The 10,167-nt window shown below is 39.4% G+C and overlaps 1 long non-coding RNA gene across 1 annotated transcript; it reads left to right on the plus strand.

Moving 5' to 3' along the window:
* Positions 1 to 1,355: 1,355 nt before the first annotated feature.
* LOC135098895 (uncharacterized) lies at positions 1,356 to 9,703 on the plus strand. Its single transcript, XR_010267480.1, has 3 exons — positions 1,356 to 1,786; positions 7,200 to 7,365; positions 9,568 to 9,703. It is a non-coding gene; the product is annotated as an uncharacterized LOC135098895 (long non-coding RNA).
* The last annotated feature ends 464 nt before the right edge of the window (positions 9,704 to 10,167 follow it).

Consider the following 10,167-nt stretch of genomic DNA (forward strand, 5'->3'; position numbering starts at 1 on the left):
TTTAACAACATTTACTCTTGTGACTCCTTTGTAGTGTTTTTAGTTCTTTATTTTCTTTTTGTGTTTTTTTGTGTTTCAACTACTTTTCTAGTGTTTAGATTTCTTGTTTTAGAGTTTTCTTTTTTTTTTTAGTTGTTTTGACACTTTTTGTAGTATTTTTGTCTTCTTTTTAGTGTTTTGACATTTTTTCCCGTATTTTCACCACTTTTTAATGTTTTAATTGTTTTTTTTTTTTTTATTCTTGTTTGTGTTTTTTTGTCTATTTTGCCTATTTTTTTTTTTTTTTTTTTTTTTTCTATTTATTTTTTTTGAGTGCATTTTTAGTGCTTGAAGTCTTCTATTAATGTTTTCAGTAACTTGTTTTTATTGTCTGACTCCTTTTTTTTATGTGTTTTAACTCCAATTTTTACTGTTATGACTGTTTTTTTTAATGTTTTTACGTTTTTTCTGTTTTGTCTTGTTTAGTATTTTGATTTCCTTGTTTTACAATTGAATTTTTTTTTTTTCATTGTTTTGCCGCCATTTTTTCACTATTTTGAATGGTTGTTTTCCTGTGGAATCTGTTTTTTAGTGTTTTAACATCTTTTTTTTATGATTTTGTTCCTTCTTTTAGTAGTGTGACATATGCTTGATTTATGTTTTCGTTTTAGTGTTTTGGCATAAGTTTTAGTGCTTTCAGTATTTTTGACTGCCGATCCTTTTTTTTTTTTTAGTCTGTTTTCTTAAATCTTATTAAAATTAGCCAAAATTATTTTTTCTTATTATTCTCGTGATTTTGGTCGTTATTTCCAGGATGCCTTATTGTGTTGTTGCTGTTCTCATTATTTTTCTCCTTTTTTTGGGGCGATGAGGTAAGATCGGGAATTTCAAAATTCTAGCTTTGTGCAATCATTAATTTTCCACTATTGAAGTTCTTTTTCTTTTGTTCCTCCTTCTCCATCAAGTCGTTTTTTTTTTTTATTTCTTGAGAAATTCTTGATTTCTTTTTAAGGCCTATTTTTTTTCAAAATTTAATTTCTTTCCAATCAACAAAGCGTTATTCTTATTGTTTTTTTCTAGTATCTCTCTATTTTCCATCAAATCATATATTTTCTCTTGTTTATTGTCATTCTTTCTTTTCTTATCTTTATTTGTTTTCGATATTTCTTAATAATTATTTTTTTATATAATTTTTTACTCTTATCTTTTTTTTTTTTTACTTTTGTCTTTATAGTTTACACATGCTTATTCTCTTCAACCTTCTACATCCTCACTGCTTTCAAAGTTTTTCACTTCAAAATTCGTGACTCTCTTCTCGCCAAACCCTCTTTTTCTTATTTTGAACTTCTTTGAAGTTGTCTTTTGGGTGTTCCATTACATCCCATTCTTCCTGAAATCGCCTTTTCCCTGACTTTTTTTGTTTTTCGTCTTCTGCTAAGGTGCACTTCGTATTAATAGTTTTGTCATATCCGCCATTCTTGATTTTTTTATTAATTTGCGTAATTTGTTCCTTCTCCTCGATTTTCCTTTTGATTTTTTTTCCAGTATCCATTTCCTTTGTTTCGTGTTCATCGTGATCCAGTTTAATTTTCTTTGACTCTGCAGTTAGAAATTGATGAGTAATGTCTTCATTTACCTGGAATTTTCTTTTCATTGAAATAATTTTCTCTTTTTCTTTCGTAGGTGTTGCTGGAGTCTCGCCTTCGCACTCCGTGGACACTTTGAATTCATGGTGCTTTAGGTGTTCGTGGTCTTCGTCAGCCTTCGTGACCGTCCATGCTCGTAACGTCTTCTTGTGCTCCTTGTTGTAAGTTTTGCTGAGGTTCTCGTAGCATCGAATGGTCTTGATGAAACCTTTAGGTTTGTAGTGCCAGAGTCGACGTATTTCTTTCCGAAAGTCGATCTTTAACGGCCTGTTAGTCTGGGATTTGTTGTTGCTAAGATACATTACGAATTTATCCAGGATCGCGTGGTGGACTGGAGTCTCCCAGGGTTTTTGTTCGAAGGGGAAGGAAGTTGGATAGGATTCCTGGACATCCTGCTGATTTTTAAGTATGTAATTTCCTGCAGGATAATACTGTACATGCAGCTCACGGAATATTTTCTGTACAGTCAGCGGTTCTATCTTGGCTTCTCCCTCCGCAGCCTTTCGTTCCATCTCCTCCTCCTTCCTTATCCCCTCTTCACCTTCCTCTGAGGCTTCATCCATCCAGTCCAATCACTGTCCTGCTCATCGTCACTCCAGATGTCCCAGGTGAGTCCTGTGAGGGAGTCCTTGGTGGACTCCTTGTACTCCTGCGGCGACACCTCCAAGTAGCTTATTGCCTCATCTTCCAGCACCATGCTCCTCTGTGCCCACTCACTCTCCTGCGTCTGAATGTCATAAACTTTCAAAATTATGTCTTGAGCCGAACTCCGCGACAAGAACCTGTTCATTTTGGCCAGAACTGTCTTGGTGTGGCGTGCCTTTTCCTTGACCATGTTAATGTAATCACGCCAGAGCTTGAGTTGTTTGTTGTTATGTTGGGTGAGCAGTAGCAGCCTCTGGTGTTTAGGGAGGTGCATCAGACCTATGTCATCTTTGGGGCACAAGGGGAACATACTGTTAAGCTCGTGCTCCGATAAGCGTCTCTTAAGGTACTTGTGCTTCTGCTGCAGAAACTTGCGCGTCAAGCTCTGATAAGTTTCTTTCGCGACAGACAAGTACTTTTCCAACTTGTTTTTGCTCATGTTATTCAATTTTACTTTGACCTCCTCGCGGCGGGCCTGATTTCCCTTTTCCTTACAAAAGAACTTATATTCGTCGTCGATATCGTGAACGAGGCTCTCCACGTAGCCTTGAAGCTTCTCGCAGACAGGACCGTGGCAGGGAAAGGGCGTCTCCTGTCCTTGCATTGTAGCCACAGTCTGTAAAATCAGCAACACGGAAGTCATGTCTGAGTGACTTTGCGGCTCCCCTCCATTTCCCCGCTGTGCCTTTGCGAGGACGTGCTCATTCAGGTACTGGAGGCGGCGGATGGGGAGCTGGTCCAGGAACTTGACAATCTTGACTGCGAGTCGCCGTTTCTTACGGAGCATTTCTACCGTCGCCTGTGCTTGGAAGATTTCTTCACACGACACTTTGTGCTTCCGCGACAAACTGTAAAGAAGGGCCTCTTTCTCCGTCATGAGGAAGTCGTTAAGGTAGGCCTTCTGCCGCTTGAAAGACTGCCACGCTGCAGTGTCCTGTGTGCCCAGGCGCAGGCCTGGACACCGCTTGAGGCCCTTGGCACGCCGCCACACCTTTTTGAATATCGCGAAATTCCTTCGGCAAACTGTTTTCATGACGTAGCGGCGAATGTTTCTGCTGACATTCTTTTCCATAAACTGTTCAAGAATTTCTTCCTTCTCTTGAATGGAATGTGTTGAAAGATTGACCTTGGGGAACAAAGGAGCTCGGCAGCAGTGGAATTCTTGACTGTAAGTCTTGTCTTTGAGTGGGCAGTCATAGACCATTTCCTGCATCCACAGAGTGCGGCTCACATCCTGACTCCGCCTCCACGCCGCCTTCTCGTGCCCCTCCTCTTCGCTACCGTCACTGAATTCGCCGGCAAGTCTGTTAAGCAGCTTGAAGTCCACCTCCTTCTCTGTTGATGTCTGGCTTTTCTTTGTTATATTATCATCACTGGCACCACCGCACTCGCCGTCTTCAACCGAGCTGGACTCCTCGCCATCTGAGGGATACTCAGTGGGACTCAAGCGGGCCTCACTCTCAGCGTCACTGTCGTCCTCCTCATCCCAAGAAGCGTCATCCGTTTCACACTCATCATCCTCCACTTCAGAGAGGTGGCAGTGCATTCTCTCGTCGTCGGAGAACTCAAGGCTGGCGTGTGACTTGTCGTCAGGGATGTAATACTCGTCCTCGTCGTCTTCTTCGTTGCTTGAGTTACCGTCTTGTCCCTTCATCCCAGGCACGCTCCCTTCCACGAGGTCATTCTGGTGGGTGAGAGTTTGGGGGTGTTTGAGCACGTGCTCCACCGTCACCTTTCCGTTGTAAATCGCTTCCATGGTGTTCAGCAGAGTCTCTGGGGCCTGTGCGTGAAGCGTGACAGCGCTACTCACAAACTTCTTCGCCATCTTTATCTCTTCAATTGCTGTCTTACATTTTTGGATTTCGTCTTCATTATTTGACCGGTTCTCTTCGTTTTCCTGAACTTCGTCACATTGTTCGTCTTTTGTTTCATTAACGCTTCCTTCTTCCATCTGGTCGTCATCGCCTCGACCTTCCTCGTCATCCTCATCATCACTCCAGTTTTCAAACTCGTCCTTCTCCGCTGCTTTGTGTAAATAGACTTTCTTATCCATGCCCCGCTTGATGTAGCGATGCACGATGCCCTGCATGGCGTAGTGCATCTTGCGCATGACGGCCTCCTGTTTCTCTTGGCTCTTGCCCTTCATTCTAAAGTACATGCGTCTCAGGAAGGCCTTGACGATGTATGTCACATGTTGCACCACCATTTTGTTGGGGAAGGTCAGCTGTGCCAGGATATCATCGTGTGACTTTTGCAAGTGATTAAGGCGCGTGAGGGCGGCGAGAAATTTCTTGGGGCAGGTGTTGTCTAGTGAAGTGTATTCGCTACTATCCAATTTAAAGTTACCGACAGGAGGGTTGGGTTTGTCCTGGAGTTCGTTTTTCATCTCCTCTGGCGTGGCCTCAACACCGGCCATGACGGCGCCCCAGGCCTGCTCATCAAAGAAGCAATGTTTGTCCAGCCACTCCGTTACCCAGTCAATCTTAGAAATTTCAATGTGTTCCTCATCCTCGTTCTCAGAGTCACATGTCTGAGGTGCGCTGTATTTGAAGGACTGATTTTGTTCCGGCCCCTTCAAGGACTCAGTGTTCCGTCCCTCTGTCACTACTTTCTGTAGGGCAGCCAGATAACAGCAAATGTTAAGAAAGAGTAAGACATGTATTCATATAAACTTACATGTGGTGATGAACCATCTATCTCAATATGTCACTGAGTTTGTCTGTTAGTCTATCAGTCAGTCAGCTGTCCAGTCAGTCACTCTGTCAATCTATTCCTTCATTAACTTATTCGTATATTCATTCACTGAGACAGCGAATCAATTACTTTATCTATTGGTTTTCTTTCTATCCGTTTGTGTATCTGTCTATCTATGTATCTGTTTTTTTTTATCTATCTATATATCTATCTCTATCTATTTATTTTTCTATTAATCAATCAATATATCAATCTATCTATTTCTCTACGTATTTGTCTGTGTATCTATCTGTCAGTATCTTCTTACATTCTTATTCTATCTTAATCTTATCTATCTATCTATCTATCTATCTATCTATCTATCTATCTATCTATCTATCTATCTATCTATATCTATATATATATATATATATATATATATATATATATATATATATATATATATATATATATATATATATATATATATATATATATATATATATATATATATATATATATATAATATTTATTTATCTATCTATCTATCTATCTATTTATCTATTAATCAATCAACAAATTAATCTATGTTTATCTACTTATCTATCTAATTATCTCCCGGTCTATCAATCTACCTATCTATTTATCTGTCTATCTATCTATCCATCTACCAATCACTTAACTCATCAATCTGGGTGTATCTTTCTATTTATCTATATGTTCATCTATCAGTCAACCTATACATTTGTCAGTCTATCTATCAAGCAATCCAACAATCACGCAGTGTATGCATCTCAACACTCTCTCACTCAAGAAGAAACCTGCAAGACGGTCATCTGAGGCAACACAGTCTGTGGTGTATACTCGTACTTACTCGTGCCTGTGTTTTCTTGCCACTCAGGCGAGGCAGTGCGGCCAGACGCCTCTCTTTGGCTCGCGCGGCTCTTACTTCCTTCACGGATTCTGCTCTCTTGTACTCCATGTCTGTGTATTCCTCAGGACAAATCTCGGTGCTGTTCTCACACATCAGTGGAGTGTTTCTCTTGAAATCCTTGTGCCCAATGGATCCCTGGGGGTGGGTTAACCTGAAGGCTGGAGTTTTTGCCAGTAGGAATTATCAACTTTGTATTTGGGATCGTCTGTCGCAGCCGAAAATCAGCTTGGAGTTAGGTGGCAAGCAGAATCAGGGAGACGGTTGCTGATTGGTGCTAGCGCCCGAGGCCCCAGGAAAACGTCCGCTGATTGGTGAAGTGCTTGAACTGGACTGAGTTATTGTGCTTTTGGTTCTTCTTCTTCCTCTTCTTCTTATATATATATATATATATATATATATATATATATATATATATATATATATATATATATATATATATATATATATATATATATATATATATATATATATACTCGTATATATATATATATATATATATATATATATATATATATATATATATATATATATATATATATATATATATATATATATATATATATATATATATATATGTATTATATATATACTCGTATATATATATATATATATATATATATATATATATATATATATATATATATATATATATATATATATATATATATATATATATATATATATATATATATATATATATGTAATTATATTAGAGAAAATGAAAATAAGTTAGAACGTAAATAAGTTTTTAGGTTTTGGAAGTTAAGTAGTCAAAGGATTTCTTATAGTCAGAGGAGTTAGATGAGAGGTATACAGCACAGATAAATTTAGTATGAGAGTGACTCTAGTCATAGCCAGATGATGGAAAACTCGGAAGATTCAAGAGCGTGGGCACGAGAGCAGGTTAAGTCATTGCGCACATAAACGCAGCATCCAGGTTTGGATCGAAAATGAGGTTAAAGAAAGTAGGAGGGAACAGAAAAGGGGCTACTGTCAGTTGCCTCAGACACCTGAGTTTCAGTGAGGAAAAGAAGATGAGGTTTAGAAGAGGAGAGGTGGTGTTCTACAGATTGAAAATTAGATCTTAGACCGCTAATGTTGCAGAAGTTAATGAAGAAAAAGTTGAGGGGGCTGTCAAGACACTTAGGGTCGTCGACAGAAAGGCAGTTCGACCTGGGGACATTTATGGTCCCCTTTTCAGATGGGGACTCCGAGGCTGGTGTAGGAGTCGCCATGATAATTTTGAAATTTTTGAGTGAAGGGACTTTTCCTGCCTTGAAACAGAGGAAGAGAGAATAAGAGGCTAATTTTGTCCTCTTTAGGCTACATTATACAAGTGACTGCAGTACAAACGCATCTAAGTAATATATAGACAGAACCATCCAGCACTCAGTGGCCCCATCGCGCTGGTCAGTAGAGGACCCGTGGCCACCAGACGCAGCGGAACCTTTCTGGGTCGTAACGTGATGACCCGGGGGACGTAAATAGGTGAGTATCCGGTGTGAGTGTCAGAATAATCCAATACTTGCTTAAAGGTCAGGGAAACTGAGCACACCAGACACGCTCCACAGGACACAAACTCTCGTCCTTCACCTCCATTCATTTCAGCCAGACGACGCGAGGAGGAGTGTGGGAGACTGGAACGAAGCGACTGGAAAGTTATGAAGGATGAGTATGAAGATTCTTTGTCTTTTTATTTATTCATTTATTTAGTTATATATTTATTTATTTATTTATTCATTCATTTACTTTATTTATTTATTTATTTATTTTATATATATATATATATATATATATATATATATATATATATATATATATATATATATATATATATATATATATATATATATATATATATCTATTTTTTTTTTTTTTTTTTTTTTTTTTTTTTTTTCTGGTGTGGGTTCCTGTCTCTAAGGTCTTGGGTCTGCTTGTCTTCATCCTGAGATTTACACTATAATCTTTCAAGCAATACTCACATAAATGGGCACTGAATATTTAGTAAAACTTCCCAAAGATTTACACTATCATTGTTCAAACAATTGTTACGATCTCTACTTACTTACGATCGTACGATCCCGGTTATCTTTCCAAGAAAGTGGACGTTACACTGATCCCGGAAAGTTTTAAAGGTCTGGATTTTTAAAGGCTTCGAGTGCCTACCAGACCTATCCGAAATCGCCAGAATTATCTCTTACTCCACCTTTACCTTGACTCAGCACACCTGGAATTACCTCTAATACCAGATCAATGTTGAGGGAGTAGAAAACACGATTATTCTATGTTACAAGCACATATATTAATACTAATGATAATTCACAAACAACATGAGGTAGTACACGTTATTACATGACGTTCTCGTCACTTCACACAACACCAGAACCCGTTTACACCTCCGCCAGTCACTGAAATATTTCCCTCAGCCGCAGGAATTTACTCAGACGCCATTACCGCGTCCCCAGACAATAATTCCCGTATTTCACCTCCTCAAGCCTCACAGGAGATCGCCATCATCACCAAAGATTACCCATAACACCATAACACCATCCCCAAAATCACCAGTACACCACAACACCAGCTTCCAAGGTCAACACCACGGCTTCCATTCACAAAATTGATGCCAGTTTGACCTATGACCCCCTTAAACAGCGTCACCGAACCGAATTTCAGCGGACAAGAGCTCTTGGTACCACAAAAGACTCACTAACCTGATCCTGGATATCAAGGTTATACCGCTACATTACTAATACCTCCACACACTCAGTCCATCACCAATCCATCCCTAAATTCCTCTTGAGAGACGCCTCCCTTCCATTCTACCTCACGACCCAAGGCGCTCTGCCTTCCCCTCCGTGGAATGTGTTGTTGCCCACTCAAGCTCCCCTCGTTTCAACATATTTTCACCTCAATTATACTTCCTCCCTTATACATACAAAGATATAGAGAACTTAAATTATGAAGGGAATAATACTACGTGATATAAAATGAGTAAATAAGCCTTACACTAACTTATAACCAAAAATAAGGACAATGTCCGAAAGGCAGGTAAACGGAACACGGAGGACACTAAGAAAACGTGTTCCTTTTCAAGGTAAACTCGGCCAATAACATAACACAATGCTCACCAGAATGGGGACAACGTTTAGTCAAGCTTCCCAAGTGTAGGTAGTTTGATGTTTACTCAGTAAAACCACCGCGGGTTACTGAAATAAAATGGTTCTCTCTCAAGGGAGCAATGATGATTAATTTTGGCTTTTTTTTTTTTTTTTAATGGTAATGCATGACGTTAGCTACAGCATCACCATTATGCACACACTCTTCAAGACCCCCATTATTGTCCTCTCTGTGTGAAATGCGTAGGGAAAGTACTTACAGAACACCAAATCCGAACTGTGGCCTCGGTATTTCGTGTTACTGGCCAGTGTTCAGTTATATGATGCTGCAAAGGGTCTTCGGGCCCTCCAGGCTCAGTTCACTAACCTTGTTCTGTACTCTCGCTCTTCCTTCTTACAAGCAGAAACTGAATCCATTGCAATATGAAAAGGTTATAAAAAATTGCCTGATTATGAAAAAATGCAGTTGTAGTGTAGAATGTTACTAATATTGTACCGAAATGCATTATTCATACATATTTTCAAACTTTTAAAGCATTCTTTACATTTTACCGTGTTCTTTTATATTTGACAGTGCCGCCGAAGTCCCGAGTGGCTTCGAGACAAGGAAGAGAAGCTACGCGACTCACTTCAGTCATCCAGTCAGTGGTCAGTGGCGTCAGCTTCGTTGTGGTGTACGTGTGAGTCTTCTGTGTTTTCTTGGACGCTTATTTGGGCTTTAGGTGAACCAAGACTACCAAAGCTTGTCCTCTGTGGTCAGCAGGTATGTTAACTTGGTAATAAGTGTATTTGGACATGTACTGCTCGTGAAACTGGTGTGTCGTTCCTCGCTAGGCTAGTAGGAAGCAAGCGGTTGAGGAATCACAGTTGCCAGATGATTAATAACTAACATTTTCTTAATTTTGCATAGTTATCATTTTTTTTTTTTTTTTGTATTTCACATGTTTATCTAGGACGTAAGTGTTTCTAGTGCCATGAATCTAAAGGAATGGTGCTTGAAATGGGAGGTTGTAAGGCTGAGGGACACGAAAATAGGCTTGAGTGTTGGCGGGAGTGCGCGGTGCGCCTACTGTCTAGGCGTCTCTGCTCCCTCACCACGCATCCCGCCGCTGTCACAACATTCCCCGGTATATTACACTTGTTTCTTGAATGTTTACCGTAAAGTCTGCAATCA

This window comes from Scylla paramamosain, unplaced genomic scaffold, assembly GCF_035594125.1.
Source record: "Scylla paramamosain isolate STU-SP2022 unplaced genomic scaffold, ASM3559412v1 Contig90, whole genome shotgun sequence".
Lineage (NCBI taxonomy): Eukaryota > Metazoa > Arthropoda > Malacostraca > Decapoda > Portunidae > Scylla > Scylla paramamosain.